The following is a 21,091-nucleotide window of genomic DNA, read 5'->3' as shown; positions in this document are numbered from 1 at the left end:
TAGAGCCTGCAAATGAATACTTGCTTTGCAACTTACTTTGATGTGACCCTGGGCAAGTCACTTAATTAGAAGGTGATAATAGATAATCTATAAGGTCTTTTTCAACTTTAAATCTATGAGCCTATAAACCACTGGGACTCATTTTCTTCAAGTGTTAAATGAGAAGACTGACTTGGATGACCACAAAGGTCGCTTCCAGCTCTAGACTTGAACTCATTTTATCATATTGTATTATATTATGTCCTGTCCTGTCCTATCCTACTCTATCCTATTTTATCCTACCCAGTAATTTAAGAGTTGTAGGTGAGTGATAAAGGAAATAAATCCACCTTGTAATAGTTCCAGATATTTAATATATATACAGGAAGTACAAAGGATATAGAATTACGTCTGATGTGGAATACAGAAAGAATTATTACCATAATGGAAAATAGAACCTTTCTGTCCTTAGCTTTGCATCAAAAAATTTGTGGCCTATACATTACTGTAATCACTTTTAAATAAATCACAACCCTTTTAAGGAAATATCTTTAAAACAGTAAGACACTTTTATCTTTTCTACTATGCAGAAATAATAGCTACCTGAATGTACTCCCTGATTAGTCATTTTAGCCAGGAGGCACAAATTAGCTTGCGTCTCCTTGGAAATTAAATCCATTAAAAATTCTTAAATGAAGGAACTGTTTCATAGCTATTAATTCTATAGAGATACTAATTGCTCTCACTACACCCCTAGAAAATCTACAGTATTCTACATACAAACTGTCTGATTTCTTAATGTCATTTAATGTGCAGAAATTAGTGGCAAAATTCATGTGACACTTTCGTGGTAAAAACAAATAACACAATGACATTTTAGCTAGTCAAAGAATAAGGAAATTTTTGTGAAATACTTCTACAAAAAACACATTTCATGCAGAAAGATAACTGATAATGCTCTGCTAAGGGCCCATCAGTCCTATACTGTAAGGTAGCAACCCACAAGCAACCTTAGAATGACCTTAGAAACACTATCACTAATATGATTAGAATTATATAAAAAAGAATGATTATTCCACTTCACAAGGCCCTCACTTTAGCAAGGCAGTTCTTTCATTCCTCTCTTGTTGTTTCCCTATCTCACTCCCTACAGAAACTATTGCAAACCTTTCCTACCTCAGGTCTCCCAAAGCAACTTTTCCCTACTTTTGCTTAGCTAAGGATCTTGCCTCCTTTACTCAAAAAAAAACTGAGGACATTGTAATGGGAATGCAAATTTGGAAGATCTTCCCTGCCCCTAGGCTAAAGTGCACCTGAAACATGGGGGTGGGAGGCTTGTTTTTCAGTAGATACTTCTTGATTGGCCAGTGAGTCAATAAGGTTGTTACATTCTCTGAGCCAGGAGAAGGCTATATAAGCCCTGATGTGTAGCTTTGTTTTGGGACTCACTTTGAGAAGTGTTCTGTGATTTGATCTGAATTCTGGGAAGCCATTGTTGAGAGTCCCCCGGCTTTGAAAAACCCAGATGTGGAAACCCAGATGTTGACTGGGTATGGATGTAATGGTTGGACAGTTTGGAAAGCTGTCTACTTGATCTGTTAATGTCTTGATAATTCTGTCTGTATATTTTGAAGTTTGGGGTGCTGACCTTTTTCCCCTGAACAAGGTAAACGATATATGTCTGACTGATTAAAGTAAGCTTGTTAACCCATTTTGAGTTGCTTTCCTTTAACAAAGCAGATCCAAGAACCTGTATGGGCAGCAAACCCTGAGGACGTGCTTAGGGTGCTTGCTGCTACAGACATTCAACCTGAGCTTACCTTCTCCAATTCCAGTCATTTCAAAACCAACATCTCCCACATCTCTTTCTTTCCCCTGACTCTGACAAAGAAGTGGTCCTTCTCCTTGCCAAGACTACTTGCTATATATGTGCATCTGAGCTCATTCCATTCTACCTTTTCCAGAAGATTGCATCCTCAATCATTCCTCCTTTCTCTCAAATCTTAAACCTTTTCCTCTCATCCTACCTCTTCTTTCCACTCACAAAGTCACCATCTTAGTTCTAATCCCCCCTGACTGGATAAGTAACCTTCATCTTCCACAGTATTCCTAAAGTAATTTTCCTTAAGCACAGATCTTACACTTGGACTCCCTGACTCAAACTATAGTGGCATTCTGTTTACTAGAGGATCAAATATACCCCCTCTGTTTAGCTTTAAAAGCCTTATGCAATCTGACTCAAACCTCTATTTCCAGTCTCAGTGGATATTGCTTTCCCTCCCTCATTCTTCAATCCAGACAAACTGGCCTTCTCTCTGTTCATCATATACAACATTGCATCATTTCCCATCTCCCTAATTTTGTACTAGCTATCACCCATGTCAATGATGCAATGCTTCCTTACCTATACCTCACAGAGTTCCCCCTTCCTTAAAGATGCAGCTCAGGCACCATCTTTTGAACAAAGCTTTTCCCGAGGGCCCGTAACTGCTGGTTCCCTAAACTACCATATATTTAGATGTATTTCTACTTATTCACTTTGTATTTTACATATACATACTTTTATATGTACTTTTATGTCCCTGATCATGATGAAAACTCACAGAAATCAGCAAAATAATTTATACAATGACATAACATAACAGAGAAAACATCTTTGAAAGACTTTGAACTTTTATTAATGCAATGATAAACTATGAGTCTAGAGGACTAAGGTTTAATCCTGCCAGAGAAGTGATGATGCAGAATGACACTATTTTTGGAAATAACCAATGAGGGAATCTGCTTTGCTAGACTATTTCTTTTATTTTTATAGTTCAACTGGAAATATGTGTGAGAAATGGAGAGATGCAACAGGAGGAAGGTATGTATGTATGTATGTATGTATGTATAAAAGCAGGGATTGTTTCATTTTTTGTATTCAGATCCCCTTCACCTAGTACAATGCCTGACACACAGTAGGCACTTAAATATCTGCTGATTGACTGATTGAATACACTACAAGTAAGAAATTGGGTAGATGCCCTAATAATTAAATGCATTATCTTTCCTATAGGGAATATGGAGCCTCATTTTTCATTGCCCAATGTTTTTTTTTTCTTTTTTGCTCACTTCTGTGTTCTTTCCTTAACTATTGATAACTAGTTCGATATAAATAAGGTCCCATGGAGCTTCCCCATAATACTTTTTTTTTTCTCTTTTTCTCTTTCTCCCATTCCTTCCTTGCTTATTCATCTAACTTTACCTTTCTTCTCTCTTTATTCCCTAACCTGAAAATGGTATTAAAGGATATTTCCTTATGGACATATATCTCAGTGGAACTAAGACACAAAAACTGTTTTGATTTCCTTATGGGATTTACAAGGTCAAATCAAATCACTCGTTCTTTCACTAGAGAATTTGAACCCTGAGCAATTCCTCATCCAAAAGCTGTATAATTTGCAAATATTTTCTCATTTTATCCTCCTACATACTCATAATTATTATTATTGTCATTTTGCAGATGAAGCAATTGAGATACAAAGAGGTTAAGTTCCTCAACATCTTACAGCTTCGACACAGCTTGATTCCAGACCTGGGTATTTTAACCCCAAATCTAACGTTTTTTCCAATTCACCACTGCTATACCAAACTGGACAAAAGAAGCCAGTTAGTACTAAGTACAGGTCAGCTATTCATTGCAGTTTCAGTTGGTATCCAGTTATGCCTCATATTCTAAGTTACTAATGCCTACAATATGGCCAGATGACTAAATTTTAAAAGGTTCTAAAACTCTGTAGAAAAGAAGAGCTTCAAGGGAAGATTCACTTCAGTGAGTGACATTTTATAGGTACAGAGCCTATTCAATATTTTTAATGAATGAAAAAGGCAGAAGAATGAAAGAGACTCTTTTTAAAAGATATCCTTTCTTCGTGTCTGCCCAATTGTATGAGGAAATACTTCTAAGGATTTATGGTTATTTAGATTATACTGATGAGTGAAACTTTTATTTTATTTAGATAAAATTCATCCAGTTTTGCCTACACAATTAAGACCTGCTTCAAAAACTCTTCAAAAAGTTAAAGATTCTGCTCTAGCCCTCCAAAGAAAAAAGGGGAAGAGAAAGAAAACAGTCTTTGCTGCCCATCTTTTGGTATCATTCGAATTTTTCTATATATCTTAGAAGCCACATGAGAACGGTTTTAGGCCAAGAGATATAAACAGGATGTTACAGTTAAATGGAAATAGAACTAGTTATGAATGTATAAATGTGGTTGAATTTAGGCATGAAACTAACCTTGAAAAAATAAAAACCAAATACAAATTTCTGGAGATAATTTAAAAAACTAAATAATTCTGAATGTTAAAAGATGAATCAACAAAGAAATATGTATATAAATTTTGTCTTTTTATATCTTCTAGTGATTGTTTACTATAAAAAAGAGGAGAGACCAATTGAATAGGAAGGGATAATAGCTAAAAGGTAAAATTGAGAGGTGAGAGAGGAATATAATGAGAGGAGATGGGGAGAGACAGAATGGGGTAAACTATCTCATATAGAAGAGGCAAGGGAAAACTGTTACAATGGAGGGGAAGAACAGGAAGGCAAAAGGGAATGGGTCAACCTTACTCTCATTGAATTTGGCTTAGGGAAAGAATGACATACACACTAAATAGGGTATTTACTCTACAGGAGAGTATGGAGGAAGGAGATGAGAGGGGGGATGATGGAAGGGAAGGCAAGTTGGGGGGAGGGAAGTTGGAAGCACACACTTTTGAAAAGGGACAGGGTCAAAGTAGAGAATAGAAAAAGTGGGGGGCGGGATAGGATGGAGGGAAATATAGTCAGTCTTTCACAATATGTCCACTATGGAAAGGTTTTGCACAGCTACACATGTACAACCTATACTGAACTGCTTATCTACCAAGTAAGGGAGGGTGAGGAGGGAAGGGAAAGAATCTGGAATTCAAAGTTTTAAAATCAAATGTTTAAATATATATTTTATTATTATTATTATTATTATTATTATTATTATTATTACCAGCAACTGGGAAACAAGATATACAGGCACTGGGGCATGGAGATCCATCTTGCCCTACTGGAGAGTTGGAGGGGGTATAGGGGAGGATGTGGGAGAGAGAAGATTGAGGGAGGGGGTATTTAGTAAGATCACTGTTTTGGGGTGGTGGGTGGGGGAAAGATGGGGAGAAAACTTGTAGCTCAAGATCTTGGGAAATGAGTGATATAAACCAAAAATAAACATAAAATTTAATTCAAAAAAGAGAAGAGACTAAAAAATTTAGATGCATTTATACATCATACATCTATCATCTCTTTTTGCTGTTGCTGTTCAGTCATTTTAGTCATGTCCAACTCTTTGTGACCCCATTTGGGGTTTTCTTGGCAAAGATAATGGAGTAATCTGCTGTTTCCTTCTGCAGCTCATTTTACACATGAGGAAACTGAGGTAAACAGGGTTGAGTAACTTGCCCAGGGTCACACAGCTAGTAAGTGCCTGAAGCCAGATTTGGATTCAGGTGTTCCTGACTCCAGGCCCAGAGCTCCATCCACTATATCACTGTGCTGTCACCTATCATCTCTAATACCCCTCATTTACACCTACATCCTTCACTTCTGTGAAAACATAATTTGTAACCTTTGAGATAAAGAAGGGAATAGTAAAAAAGCATCTGATTAGACAATGAAGTGACCTAGTTATGCTTTTCACTGTGTAATCTTGAATCAGTCACTGTATCACTGATTTAAAGTTGGAAGGGACTTCAGAGGACATCTCTCATTTTACAAATGAAGAATCTGAGAACCAAAAAGGCCATCCAAGCAGTAAGCATCAGAAGCAGGAATTGAACCAAGATGCTCCAGAACCAGTGGTCCTTCCACTATACCATATAACCTGTCAGAACTACATACACAATTAAAGGCTTAGCATAATGAATCATTTAATCTACAAGTTCTTACTTAAGTATCTGCAAGATACCACACACTGATAGGCAACAGGGATTCTTATAATAAAAGAGAGAAATTCTGTCCTCCAGAGACTTCTATTGAGGGAACAGAGTATGTTTACATATTGCTAAACAATAATAAAATGAAAACATAGTGATGTAGGGAGAGGGACAGTAACATCTAGGAGAAACAGGAAAAAATTTCAGAAGGAATTGGCACTGGAGATGAGAAATGAAGGAATGTAGGGTTACAAGAAGTGGAAGTCACAAGGAGGAGCAATCCAAATTTGGGAGAGAGCCAGTACAAAGGCAGAAAGATAGGAGATGCAATGTTGTATATATCAAGGAAAGAAAGTAGGCCAGTTTGACTGAAAAGCAGTGTGTGTGAGGGAAAGTAGTATGTGATCAGCCTGGAAAGATAAGTTAAAGTCAGATTGTTAAGGGCTTCAAATTTCAACCACTGAACTTATATTTCATCCTAAATGGAATGAAGACTCAATGAAGCTTCTTAAGCAAGAGAACAACATAATCAAACCTATTAATTAGTACTATCAATTTTGGAGTTATACAGAGAATGGATTGAAAAGGAGAAAGATAGCATTAAGAGTCTACTGGAAGAAGCAATGAGGCCCAAAACTAATGAGGTCATGGTGCAAGCTAAGAGAAGAGGATAAATGCTAAAGATGTTGAGGTAGAATCAACAACTGACTGCATATTGTGGGAGAAATGAGAGTGAAAAGTTGCAAATCACTTCTTACAAAGCTGTGTGCCTGGAAGAAAGGTGGTAGCATGCAGAGAAAAGGGAATGTTAAAGAGGAAATAGTTTTAAAGGAAAAGATAGTAAGTTGTGCTTCAGACATCTCATGTTTGAGATACTTATGAAGAATACTGATGGATATGTACAGCAAGATGTTGGAGATACAAAACTGGAACAAAGGAGAGAAATAAGGGCTGGATATAGAGATCTTAGAATCATCAGCATAGAGATCAGTTGGCTATGTGGGGGCTAATGAGATAACTAAAAAATAATATAAAGATAGAAGAGGCTAAGAGGCCCTGGAAAGAGCCATAGTGGAACACCTACATGGAAAGACTCTTTGACTTGGATAAAGACCTTCTCAAAGAGGACAAAAAGGATCAGTCAGATAATTAGGAAAAGAATCAAGACAAAGCATTACCATCAATCTTAGGGAAGAAGTATTATCCAGGAAGAATGTGAGGTGTTGTTATCAGCAACAAGGGACAAAGAGAGGTTGAACATTACAGTGAGGATGATATAAAGTTCCAGCTCCAAGATGAGATAAAAGCAAAAGAGTATAAGCGGAAAACACAAGAAGGGTCACCTTAACCTGTAAGACTGGAGCAGAGAAGAAAGGATTTACAAATGATATTGAGGTTAAGTGAGGTACAAAAACAGGAGGAGAGGGAGCTCAGAAAGGAAAGATTCCATTTTTCCAATGAAGAGCAAGAAGTGCTCCTCTGCCAAGAGGAATAGTAGTAAATCATTTGAGAAAAGAAGATTTGTAACAGCAACTGTGAGAAGTGCAAAATATCAAGGAAAGAATGGATAACCAGGCAGCCATGAGAGCCCAGCTGAAGTTGTATAAATTTTTTTTGTAGACCTAGTTCTATGATTTACTACAGAAGTATTCAGCAACATATTGGAAGTGCATAAGTCAAATGGGAGTAGTAATTAGGCTCATGCATTAGAAAGCAAAGAGCAAGGGATCCAAGAGTTGAAATAGAAGTTGAAAAGGTTAACAAAGATAATCTCAAAGGTCCATTCAACCACTAAAATCATTAACTCCATTTTGACATGTTCTAAGGAAAGGTGATCAAACGTCAGAAGAAGCACCTTACTTCTAATTTATAGTGGTCACTGGAAACAACAGGGAATTTCAATTGTGTCCAGATCCTTAAGGGCACCATTGTAAGTAAAAGAACTATTAATAAAATGTCTCCTAATTAATGTTAAATATATCCTTACACAATATAGAAATTACCCTGAACAGACTTAAAAATAACCAAAGAAAAACTTACAAAGTTTGTTTTATTTTGTGTGTTTAAATCTAATTGACTCCACAGACATTCTTATTCCACATACAAAACTAGGAGAGCAAAGGTGAATTAAGAGTGGTTTTTTTTTTTTTTAAGTTGGAAGAGAAGTTAAATTGGTAAATAATGGAAAATAACTAGGCACAGGAAAATCCACCAAATGGAGAGTCAAGGAATGACAAAAAGGAACCCATGCTGAAGACTTATGGGTAGACCTACACATATGACTGTCTTGACTTTGTTGAAATAAAAAGACAAAACAATGTAAACATTTGCAGTTAGGAGTATTGTTTTGTTCATTTGTTCTTCATAAAACTTGCTGACAACAAATTACACTTTTTGATTTTTATCTTATGTAAGTGTTTATAAACAATAGAGGAATGAATCCAAAATTTGTCATCTCCAGGAACAATTAATTTTGCCATACCTTACAAAGAAAGAAAGAAATTATACTTAGGTGGGAGAATGAAGAAGGATAAGAGAAGGAAATAGTGAATAAAGATATGAGCAAACATATATATATATATATACATATATAAAGAGAGAGAGTGAGAGAGAGAAAGAGAGAGCATAGCAACATTTTTTTAAATGAAAGAGCAGTTCCAATAGAATTGAAAATGATGATAGTAAAACTAAAGAAGAAAATAAGAGAGCCAATCATTAAGAAATGGAGAAGTGGAGCAGCAACGACTCAACTAGGAATACTGAATACCACAAGGCAGGACAAAATCAGGAATGATCTATAAAAACACACAGCAGGTTGTTCTGGGGCTCTCCTCTCTCCCCCCCGCCAAAAATAAGGGCTACCTATACACTAAGAGAAAAAGTAGGCTAAGAGAGAAGTGTCATTAGACTAGGAGAGGTTAAAAATATGAGAAAGGAATCTGATAAACTGAGAAAGTGAAGCCTTAGAGAATGTCAGAAGGGATCAGAATTAAAGGCAAAAGTAAAAGGTGTGTCATTAGAAAGGAATGACACTTTGCTATGTCAAAGAAGGAGAAGAAGGGGGCACTTTCTTCAGCTATGGCTCCAAATACTTCCAATACCAGTAAAAAAAAATGACTCTAAACAAATTTTAGAGCTACATACCCAATAAGTGACAGAGAGAAACAAATCTCTAGCAAAAGGCAGCCTGGCAGGCCAACCATAAGGATCAATAGCATCAGACTGGGAGCTGAGTGCAGTCCCACATAAGCCACCTGGGCCCAGACCCTGGGCAGCCCCCACCAGCAGCACAGACCAGCCGGAACAGACTTCAGGAGAGAGAATAACCAACAGCTATGGTGGTTTCTAAACTTCTCAACCCATAAATGATAAAGAGAAAGAAAAAGGTCAGGGGGTACTCTGTTGGAATTAAGTGATAGAAGAGTACAATCCAGCACCTGCCCCCAGGGCTAGAGGTTGGGGGGGCAGGGTGGCTGGAGCTACTGCCTTGTGGCTCCCTTAGGAGCTCCTGGGCTACAGATGGTAAGGAGACCAAGTGACCATTCAGAGGGTAATCTCTCTTGCTTTTGATCTGCTTGGATCTAGGTCACAGTCTTGGGTGGTAGTCTTGGAGTGTGTCGAACAGTGTGCCAGAGCTTCTGGTAGCTGTAGAGAAGGCACCCTCCTCATAGCTCTGGCAACTGTGAAAGCCCCAGCGATTTGGGACACAGCTCTCTCCATTCTGGAAACAGAGTTCTACTGTAGCAAAGAGCTCAAAAGTCAAGTAATTGGTTGGCAAGATAAGTAAGCAGAAGAAGCACAATCAGACCATAGAACCCTTTTTTTGGGAACAAAAAGGATCAAAACATGGAAGGAAAGGAAGAGAACAAAGTCAAAACTCCTGCATCAAAAGCTTCCAAGAAAAATATGAATTGTTTACAGGCCATGGAGGAGCTCAAAAAGGATTTTGAAAATCAAGTAAGAGAAGTGGAGGAAAAATTGGGAAGAGGAATGAGAATGATGCAAAAAAAATCATGAAAAGCAAGTAAATAGCCTGCTAAAGGAAATCCAAAAAACTACTGAAGAAAATAACACCATAAAAAAAACAGACTAACAGGGGCGGCCAGGTGGCTCAGTGAGTAAGAGCACCAGCCCCAGAGTTAGGATAACCTGGGATCGAATCCGGACTCTGATACTTAGCACCACACCCAGAAATAACTGGCCGTGTAACCTTGAGCAAGTTACTTGACCCCAACTGCTTAAAAAAAAAAAAAAGACTAACTCAAATAGCAAAAGAGGCCCAAAAAGCCAATGAGAAGAATGCCTTAAAAAGGAAAATTGGCCAGGTGAAAAAGGAATTTCAAAAGCTCACTGAAGAGAATAATTCCTTCAAAATTAGAATAGAGGGGCTCTCTCCCCAGGCGTCCTCATGAGAGTGACATCGTCTTTAAATCCCGTGTGGCAATCCCTGAAGTACCACCGCAATGCCCAAGGAAGACAGGGCTACCTAGAAGTCCAATTAATTCAAGATCATCCAACTTTTGGATGATTATCCAAAATGCTTCATTGTGGGAACAGACAATGTGGGCTCCAAGCAGACAGCAGATCCAGATGTCCCTCCCTGGGAAGGCTGTGGTACTGATGGGAAAAAACACCATGATGCACAAAGCCATTTGTGGTCATCTGGAGAACAATCCTGCCCTGGAGAAACTGCTGCCTCATATTCGGGGGAATGTGGGATTTGTGTTCACCAAGGAAGATCTGACTGAGATTAGGGATTTGCTTCTAGCCAATAAGGTGCCAGCTGCTGCCCGTGCCGGTGCCATAGCCCCATGTGATGTCACTGTGCCAGCATGGAATACTGGTCTGGGTCCTGAGAAGACTTCCTTCTTCCAGGCTTTGGGTATCACCACCAAGATTTCCAGGGGTACCATTGAAATCTTGAGTGTTGTGCAGCTGATTAAGACCGGAGACAAAGTGGATGCCAGTGAGGCAACCTTGTTGAACATGCTGAACATCTCCCCGTTCTCCTTTGGACTGATCATTCAGCAGGTGTTTGACAATGGCAGCATCTTCAACCCTGAAGTGCTAGACATCATGGAGGAGACTTTGCATCTTCGGTTCTTAGAGGGTGTCCGTAACATTGCCAGCGTCTGTCTGCAGATTGGCTACCCAACTGTTGCATCCATACCCTACTCAATCATCAATGGGTACAAGCGGGTCTTGGCTGTAGCTATGGAGACTGAGTACACCTTCCCACTTGCTGAAAACGTGAAGGCCTTCTTGGCTGACCCATCAGCATTTGCAGTGACCACCCCTGCGGCCGCTGCTTCAGCTGCTGCCGTGCCTGCTGCTGCCACTCCGGCCAAGGTGGAAGCCAAGGAAGAATCAGAGGAGTCAGATGAAGATATGGGCTTTGGTCTCTTTGATTAGCCCACAGGAAACAACTATTTCAGCAAGTTTATTTGTGAAAAAAAGAAATAAAAGTACTCATTTATCTCAAAAAAAAAATTAGATTAGAGGAAATGGAAGCTAATGACTCTATGAGAGATCAAGATACTATACAACAGATCCAAACAAATGAAAAAATAGAAGGCAATATGAAATACATCACTGGAAAAACCACTGACCTGAAAAAAACAGATCCAGGAAAGATAACTTTAAAAATTATTGGACTACCTGTAAGCTATAATCAAAAAAAGAGCCTAGAAATCATCTTCAAGAAATTCTCAAGGGAAATTGCCCTGATATTCTAGAATCATAGGGCAAAATAGAAATTGAAAGAATTCAACAATTGCCTCTTGACAAAGATCCCAAAAAGAAAACTTCTAGGAATATCATAGCCAAATTCCAGAGTTCCTAAGTCAAGGAGAAAATATTACAAGCAGTCTGGAAGAAACACTTTGAGTACTGTGGAAACACAATCAGGATAACACAAGATCTAGCAGTTTCTACACTGAGGGATCAAAGGGCTTAGAATATGATATTATGGAAGTCAAAGGAAGTAGGATTAAAACCAAGAATTACCTACCCAGCAAAACTGAGTATAATGCTTCAGGGGAAAATAGGGTCATCCAATGAAATAGAAGACTTTCAAGCATTCTTGAAGAAAATACCAGCACTGAACAGAAAATCTGACTTTCAAATACAAGAAGCAAGAGATGCATGAGAAGAAGGTAAACAGGAAAAATCATAAGAAACTTATTAAAGTTGCACTATTTATATTTCTATATGGAAAAGTGATAATTGAAACTCATGAGACTTTTTCTCATTATGATGATAGTTGAAAGGAATATATATACATATATATGTATGGAAGGATGTATGTGTTTATAAACATGTGAGTGTGAGTATATTTGTGTACATGTATACATAGAAAGAGGGCACAGGATGAGTTGAATGTGAAGGGATGATATTTTAAAAATAAAATTAAGAGGTGAGAGAGGAATATATTGGGAGATGGAGAAAGGGAGAGATAGAATAGAGTATATTATCTCATATAAAAGAGGCAAGAGAAAACTGTTACAATGGAGGGGAAGAGCAGGAAAGTAAAAGGGAATGGGTCAACCTTACTCACATTGGATTTGGCTTAAGGAGGGAATAATATTCACACTCAATTGGGTATCTTACCCTACAGGAAAGTAGAGGGGAAGGGGATAAGAGGGCAGATGATAGAAGGGAAGGCAGAGTAGAGAAGGAGGTAGAAACAAATGCTTTTGGAAAGGGACAGGGTCAAAGTAGAAAACAGAATAAGTGGGGGACAGGATAGGATGGTGGAAATATAGTAAGTCTTTCACAATATAACTACTATGAAAACATTTTGTGTAACTACACATGTACAACCTATATTGAATTGTTTGTCTTCCCAGTGGAGGTGGTTGAGGAGGGAAGAAGGGAAAGAATCTGGAAATCAAAGTTTTAAAAACAAATGTTAAAAAAAAATTGTTGTTTTTTTTTTTTACATGAAACTGGGAAATAAGATATACAGGCACTGGGATATAGAAATCCATCTTGCCCTACAAGAAAGTTGAGGGGCGGGGCGGCTTGGTTGCACAGTGAGTAAAGCACCAGCCCCAAAGTCAGGAGGACCCGAGTTCGGTTTCGGCCTCAGACACTTAACATCCACACAAAAAGACTAGCCACGTAACCTTGGGCAAGTTACTTAACGCCAATTGCCCTCCAAAAAGCAAAAAAAATGATGAGGGGCAGGGATGGGGGAGGATATGAGAGAACAGACTGGGGGAAGGGGTATTCGGAAGGCTCACTATATTGGGGAGGGGAAGGGGAAAGATGGGGAGAAAACCTGTAACTCAAAATCTTGTTGAAATGAACGTTGAAAACTAAAAATAAATAATATTAAAAGAAAAAAATAAGAAGGAGGGTAAAAAAGGATAGGCACAGAAGTAAATATTTCAAAAAAGAGAGTAAGAGTAGAACCAGGAGAAATTTATACACAATTGCAGACACAACATATGTGTGACAACCAACTTTGGAAGACAGGACTCTTCTCAGCAATGTAGGGTTGTAAGTCAACCCCAAAAGACTCACGATAGAGAGAGATGTCTACATCCAGAGAAAGAACTTGAAAGAACTGAGTGTGAATCCAGATTGAAGCAAACTATCTGATCTTTTTCTTTTTCTTGTTTGGTTTGTTTCCTCTTTCCCATTGCTCATTCCATCTGATACAATACTTCTTTATAACCTGACTAATGTCTAATGTGAAAGTATTTGCAGATCCTATACTTGATTGTATGCTGTATGGGGGGGAGAGAAGGAGAGAAAATTAGAAACTCAAGGAATTGTGGAACTGAATCTTGTAAACTAAAAGTAAACAAATTAATAAAGACCAAAAAATTTAAAAAAAGAGAGTAAGATCATACCTGATAATCTTCATCTTCCCAGTAAAGAAGACATGAGAGAAGAAAAAGTAAGAGAAATTATAATCTGCCATTGAAAATTTGGCTGGAACAAGCAAGATGCATGTTCATGACAGATCTGGTGATGAAAGCAGATAATGCATAGTTAACTGTATGTGGTAGTTATTACAAGATCAGAGAATAAAGTTTAATACAAACAGTAGGTCAGGAATAGAAACTCTGGGTTCTATAGCAATAGGTCAGAAACAGGTTTAATAATAGGCAATCCAGTCATATGGATAGCTCCCAAGAGAAGAATCCCTATGTTGCAACTGAAAATTTATCCACAGAGCTCCAGGAGTATTCTATAGACTCTGCCATTGTTCAGAAATGTTGATTGTTAAGAGTGACCCCTTTGTGGAGAGGGAATGACTTTATGACGAAACAGGAATTAGAGAACATTATAAAATGTAAAATGGATAATTTTGACTACATGAAATTGAAAAGTTTCTGTACAAATAAAGCCAATGTAACCAAGATTAGGAGGGAGGTGGGAAATTGGGAAAGAATCTTTACAACCTATGTCTCTGACAAAGGACTCATCTCTAAAATATACAGAGAATTGAGTCAAATGTATAAGAATACAAGTCATTCCCCAATTGATAAATGGTCAAAGGATATGAACAGGCAGTTTTCAGAGAAAGAAATTAAAGCTATCTATAAGCACATGAAGAAATGCTCTAATTCACTATTGATTAGAGAAATGCAAATCAAAACAACTCTGAGGTACCACATCTCACCAGTCAGATTGGCTAAGATGACAAAACAGGAAAATGACAAATGCTGGAGAGGATGTGGGCAAACTGGAACACTAATGCATTGTTGGTGGAGTTGTGAACTGATCCAGCCTTTCTGGAGAGCAATCTGGAATTATGCCCAAAGGGCTATAAATACTTTCATACCCTTTGATCCAGCAATACCACTCCTAGGGTTATACCCCAAAGAGATCATAGAAATGGGAGAAAGACCCATATGTACAAAAATGTTTATAGCAGCTCTTTTTGTTGTGGCAAAAAATTGGAAATTAAGGGGGTGCCCATCAATTGGGGAATGGCTGAACAAGTTGTGGTATATGCATGTTATGGAATACTATTGCGCCATAAGAAACGGGGAGCAGGCGGTCTTCATACTTACCTGGAGAGGCTTAAAAGAACTGATGCTGAGTGAGAAGAGTAGAACCAGGAGGAATTTGTACACAATTACAGACACAACGTATGTGTGATGACCAACTTTGATAGACTGGACTCTTCTCAACAATACAGGGATATAAGTCAATCCCAAAAGACGCAGGATGGAGAGAAAAACGTGCATCCAGAGAAAGAACTAGAAAGAACTAAATTTATATCCAGGTGGAAGCAAAATACCTGATCTTTTTCATTCTCTTATTTGATTTTATGTCCTCTTTACCATTTTTCATTCCAGCTGGTACAATCCATCCTTATAACCTGACCATTGTATAATGTGAAAGTATTTACAGATCCTATACTTGATAATAAGCCGCCATGGGGGGGAAGGAAGGGAGGGGGACAAAATGTGAAATTCAAGGAATTGTGGAATTGAATCCTGTAAACTAAAAGGAAACAAACAAATTAATAAATTAAAGTTTAAAAAAAAAAAAAGAGTGACCCTTTCTGTTAGGCTTAGTCCTTAGAACCTGTGAAACAATGCATAAAGTCCTTTTCCTTCTTCTCTCCAGAAGAAAAATAAAACAAAAGTAAGCTATTGCTTAAGATACCACGGTGGCATTGATTTAGAGTCACAGAACCTGTGTTCAAATCCTTGCTCTGCTACTTACTACTTCTGTGACCCTACTTAACTGCTAAGTCTCAGTTTCTTTATCTATACTATGAGGAGATTGGACTAAATATAAGGATTTAACAATAAAAGGACTGGAATTTAAGAATACCATAAAGAGAATCTTAAGAAGGACCACTGGAAATAGTGGGGAAAAATTTTTTTTCAAAGTGAAATTATGAAATGTACTTGTAAATATATTTAAATACATCTGCACCAATAAGAGAAATTATAGTAAATTTTAAAATTACTTAAAATTTCTAGGAAAAGTTTTGCATTGGTTAATACAATTAACAAGTCTACTTCTTAAGCACCTGCAATCTGCCAAGCACTATGCCTAGCACTGAAGATATTTTTATAAAAAGTTCTTGCCTTCAAGGTACTTACATTCTAATGAAGGAGATGACATGTCAAAAACTAGGTTCATATAAGGTACTGACGCAATGGGGGTGGGATGGGGGGGGTGGAGTCAAGATGGCGGAGTAGAAACAGGACTTCCGCGGGGCTCCTGCTTCCACCTACTCCAATTCATGTAAAAGGTGATTCTGAACAAACTTTGGAGCTACAGAACCCACAAAATGACACGGCCAGCGCAGCACTCTGGGATCTGACTGCAGCCCCACATGACCCCAAAGTTTTAGCCTCAGGGTGGCCACAACCACCTGGAGGGACTTCAGATCACCAGCAGCTGTGGTGTTCTGCAGAATTATCAACCCATAGATGCTAAGGACAAAATGAGAGGTCAGTGCAGTGTGGACTTTGGGACCCAGGAATTCAGGAGTGCAATTGGCCTTTGCCCGCAGGCGAGAAGCAGCTGAGGCATGGTGGCCCTATACCCACTGCCACGTGCCTACTTCAGAGCTCCTGTCCTGAAGATTGTAGAGGGACCAAGTGACCAGTCTGAGGGGTAATTGCTTTTGCTTTAAGCTGCTTGGATGTGCATCACTGTCTGGGGTGGAGGTCCAGTGTGCCAGTGCATGGGGAGGCTTCAGAGTAGGTACCTAACAAATAGCCCCAGCAGCTGAGAAAACTCCAGCAATTGGGACAAAGCTCCCCCCTCTGACAGCAGAATTCTACTGTGGCAAAAAGCTTAAAAGTCAAGTAATTGAGAGGCAACATGAAAAAACAAGGGAAACAAGGCAAGCACAGTAATCCAACTTTGGACTCCTTTCTTGGGGACAAAAAGTATCAAAGCAAGGAACAGGAGGAAGACAACTAAGTCAGAACTCCTGCACCAGAAGATTCCAAGAAAAGAATAAGCTGCTTACAGGCCACAGAGGATTAAGGAGGATTTTGAAAACCAAATAAGAGAAGCAGAGAAAAAATTGGGAAGAGAAATGAGAATGCTTCAAGAAAATTATAAAATGAGAGTCAACAGCCTGACTAAGGACAATAACACCTTAAAAAATAGACTAACTCAAACGGCAAAAGAAACTCAAAAAGCCAATGAGGAGAAGAATGCCTTAAAAAGGCAAATATGCCAGATGGAAAAAGAATCTCAAAAGCTCACTGAAGAGAATCATTTCTTCAGAATCATATTAGAGCAAATGGAAGCTAGTGACTTTATGAGAAATCAAGATACTATTAAACAGATCCAAACAAATGAAAAAATAGAAGGCAATGTGAAATATCTCACTGAAAAAACCACTGACCTGGAAAATAGATCCAGGAGAGATAATTTAAAAATTATTGGACAACCTGAAAGCCATGATCAAAAAGAGAACCTAGAAATCATCCTCCAAGAAATTCTCAAGGAAAATTGCCCTGATGTTTTAGAACCAGAGGGCAAAATTGAGGTTGAAAGAATCCACTGATCACCTCCTGAAAAAGATCCCAAAAGGAAAACTCCTAGGAATATTATAGCCAGGCTCTGGAATTCCCAGATTAAGGAGAAAATATTACAAGCAGTCAGGAAGAAACAATTTAAATACTGTGGAAACACAATCAGGATAACACAGGATCTGGCAGTTTTTACACTGAGGGATCGAAGGGCTTGGAATATGATATTCCGGAGGTCAAAGGAGCTGGGATTAAAACCAAGAATCACCTACCCAGCAAAACTGAGTATCATGTTTCAGGGGAAAATATGGTAATTCAATGGAATAGAGGACTTTCAAGCATTCTTGATGATAAAACCAGCATTGAATAGAAAATTTGACATTCAGATACAAGAAGCATGAGAAGGTAAACAGGGAAAAGAAATCATACGGAATATATCAAAGTTGAACTACTTACATTCCTACATGGAAAAACATTAATTGTAACTTATGAAACTTTGCTCAATATGAGAATAGTTGAAGGGAATAGAAATGTGTGTGTGTATATATGTATATATATATATATACATATATATGTCTATATAGGAGGGTATATGGGCATATGAATACATATGTATGTGTATATATGTGGATAGGTATACATAGAGAGAGGGTACAGGACCAGTTGAATAGGAAGGGATGATACTTAAAAGATGAAATTAAGAGGTGAGAGAGGAATATAATGAGAGGAGAGGGGGAGAGATAGAATGGGGTAAATTATCTCATATAGAAGAGGCAAGGGAAAACTGTTACAATGGAGGGGAAGAACAGGGAGGCAAAAGGGAATGGGTCAGCCTTATTCTCATTGAATTTGGCTTGGGGAGGGAATGACATACACACTAAATAGGGTATCTCACTCTATAGGAGAGTAGGGGGGAAGGGGATAAGAGGGGGGATGATGGAAGGGAGGGCAGTTTGGGGGGGAGGGAAGTTGGAAGCACCCACTTTTGAAAAGGGACAGGATCAAAGTAGAGAATAGAACAAGTAGAGGATGGGATGAGATGGAGGGAAATATAATCAGTCTTTAATAATATATATGCTATGGAAAGGTTGTGCATAGCTACACATGTACAACCTATATTGAATTGCTTATCTTCCCGGTAAGCGTTGGTTAGGAGGGAGGGAGGGAAAGAATCTGGAATTCAAAGGTTTAAAATCAAATGTTTAAAAAAATATATACTATTATTATTATTATTATTTTACATGTAACTGGGAAATAAGATATACAGGCACTGGGGCATAGAGATCCACCATGCCCTACTGGAAAGTTGGAGGGGGGAGGGGAGAAGATATAGGAGACAGTATATTTGGCGAGGGGATATTCAGTGGGATCACTGTTTTGGGGTGGTGGGTAGGGGAAAAATGGGGAGAAAATTTGTAACTCAAAATCTTGTGGAAATGAATGATGTAAACTAAAAAATTAAAAAAATAAACTACAAAAAAAGAAGAAGAAATAAGTTACTGACAGAGTTGGTTAAGGTAAAATGAAATAGCAAGGCATTTGTAACTGAAGGACTAGGAAAGGCCTCCTACAGAAGACAAGATGAGCTGAGTCCTGAAGAAAGCCAGGAACAGTGAGAGGATAGAGCATTCTAGGCATGGGGGAGAATGTAAAGGCATAGAGACAAGAGATGAAGTGCTACATACAAGAAACTGAATTTCACAAAAAGGATCTTCTGGCCTGACTGGGACTTTTACTGCCACAGTCATGTCCAAGAGATTGGCCCAGAGTGGGGTAATTCATGTTCCTTATGAATACAGCATCTGCTCTTTCAAGGGAGCAGGTAGGGGGTGGGAGGAATGGAGAGAAAGTTTTCTATCATACTAGGTGCAAAAGAATCCACATTATAGTTTTCTCTTTGGAATTATTCCCTTAGTTTTCCATTATTACTTCTTGTTAATGTCAATGTGGCCAGGACCCACCAGTTCTATTGCTGCTTTTAATATCTGTCTCTACTTATACTATGTCTAGCTATCACTGTCATAATTTTTAGGTGTAACTTCTCTAAACCCCTCTCCTTTCCTTGTCCCTTCTATATCTTCTTGAACTCCTACCAAAGTTTTTGGAATGCATACCATTACAGCTGTCACTAGACAATGAGATCACCGTAGGTAAAATACAGCAACAAAAAAAAATTTAATTTAAAAACATTTATAGGGGCAGCCAGGTGGCTCAGCGAGTAAAGAGCACAGGCCCCAGTGTCGGGATGACCTGGGGATTGAATCCAGGCTCAGATACTTAGCACCACACCCAGAAATAACTGGCCATTTTACCTTGAGCAAGTTACTTAACCCCAGTTGCTTAAAAAAAAAATTATCAAACATCTAATTTGTGGAAGACAGTGTGTTCAAAATCTAAAATGGAGAAACATATAAACACAGCTTAAAGATAATGAGATAAATGCAAAGGATAGGTTCGGGAAAAGTGTTATAAGAACTATGAGAAGGGAGATTAGTTTCTCCATGGGGACTTAATAGGAAACTTCACAGAATATGGCTATAATATACAAAACTAACTGAAATGAGGGGAAAAGAATGAACAATTATATATGACAATGGCTTGTAACATTTTCTGTTCCACTAATTCCTTTAAAAATGAATAGTGAAGTCCCAGGATAATTTAAGTGCTTATAATAATTACAATGATAATTTTTGCTCCAAAATGAAATTTACATTATATAACAATTACAAAATGTAAAATTTCATTCTACTTATAAATATGAAAATTTTTAAAAATTATGAAATGTGAAGTTAAAAAATACTCATTATAAAAATAATTACGGAAATCTTATGTGGGGCATTCTGTAAGAATTTAAAGAAGAAATCCAAATCTCAATTGCTTACTATTATCTGCAATACTTCATGTTAAACTTATTTATTTTACAAATTCTAATGAATACTTTTTTTTTGGAGGGCAATTTGGGGTTAAGTGACTTGCACAAGGTGACATGGCTAGTTTTTGTGTTAAGTGTCTCAGGCCAGATTTGAACTCAGGTCCTCCTGACTCAAGGGCCGGTGCTCTATTCATTGCGCCACCTAGCCACCCCTGAATAAATCCTTCTAATGAAATAAGTAACAATGTGGAAAATGTTGAACATAACAGTAATTTCATTTAAACAATGTCAATGTTAGATTTTTATATCTGAACAAACATTTGCAATATTTATCTCACCACAAAACAGGTATAGTACAAAACCTGGTTGGTTCCATGTTGAGTTTCTTTTTTTTATTTTTATTTAAAACAAGAATAAAATGAAAATGCTCATCCACACTAATATATAGCAGACAACACAATAAGAGAATTTTAGAACCTACCTTTCTGAATGAAGAGAATTTTTATTTTTAGCTACCTAACCAATCAATGAAAATAGCTAGTTATCATATAAAATATTGATATTTCTATTGGCCAACTGTAAGTACTATCTTCAATGATAAAGGTACTTAAGGTGCAACTGAATATATTGTTTCGATTTTAATATTGCTAAAAACTAACCTTTGTAAGGAAATAATGTCTTCAGAGGTGACTTTTTTTCTCTTCTACCACTAGGCACACCTGCTACATTCACAGAAACTCTAATGAACGACTAACCAATGTTGCAAATCAATTCGTCTGAAATTCCACCAGATAGAAGAATAGTAACCTAAGTGGAGGATAATTTAAAC

General features: G+C 37.8%; 1 protein-coding gene and 1 pseudogene across 2 annotated transcripts in view; one reads left to right on the top strand and one right to left on the bottom strand.

Moving 5' to 3' along the window:
- The window catches only part of CDKAL1 (CDK5 regulatory subunit associated protein 1 like 1), a 704,048-nt gene that overhangs the window by 537,560 nt on the left and 145,397 nt on the right, over positions 1-21,091 (bottom strand). The window lies entirely within an intron of this gene.
- Positions 10,386-11,412, top strand: LOC138164535 (large ribosomal subunit protein uL10 pseudogene; annotated as a pseudogene).

Source organism: Petaurus breviceps, unplaced genomic scaffold (genome assembly GCF_028583685.1).
Source record: "Petaurus breviceps papuanus isolate PSGF00001 unplaced genomic scaffold, PetGlider_PUasm1.0 190, whole genome shotgun sequence".
NCBI lineage: Eukaryota > Metazoa > Chordata > Mammalia > Diprotodontia > Petauridae > Petaurus > Petaurus breviceps.
Note: the sequence above shows the minus strand (reverse complement) of the source record. Positions and strands in the feature narration are given on the sequence as shown.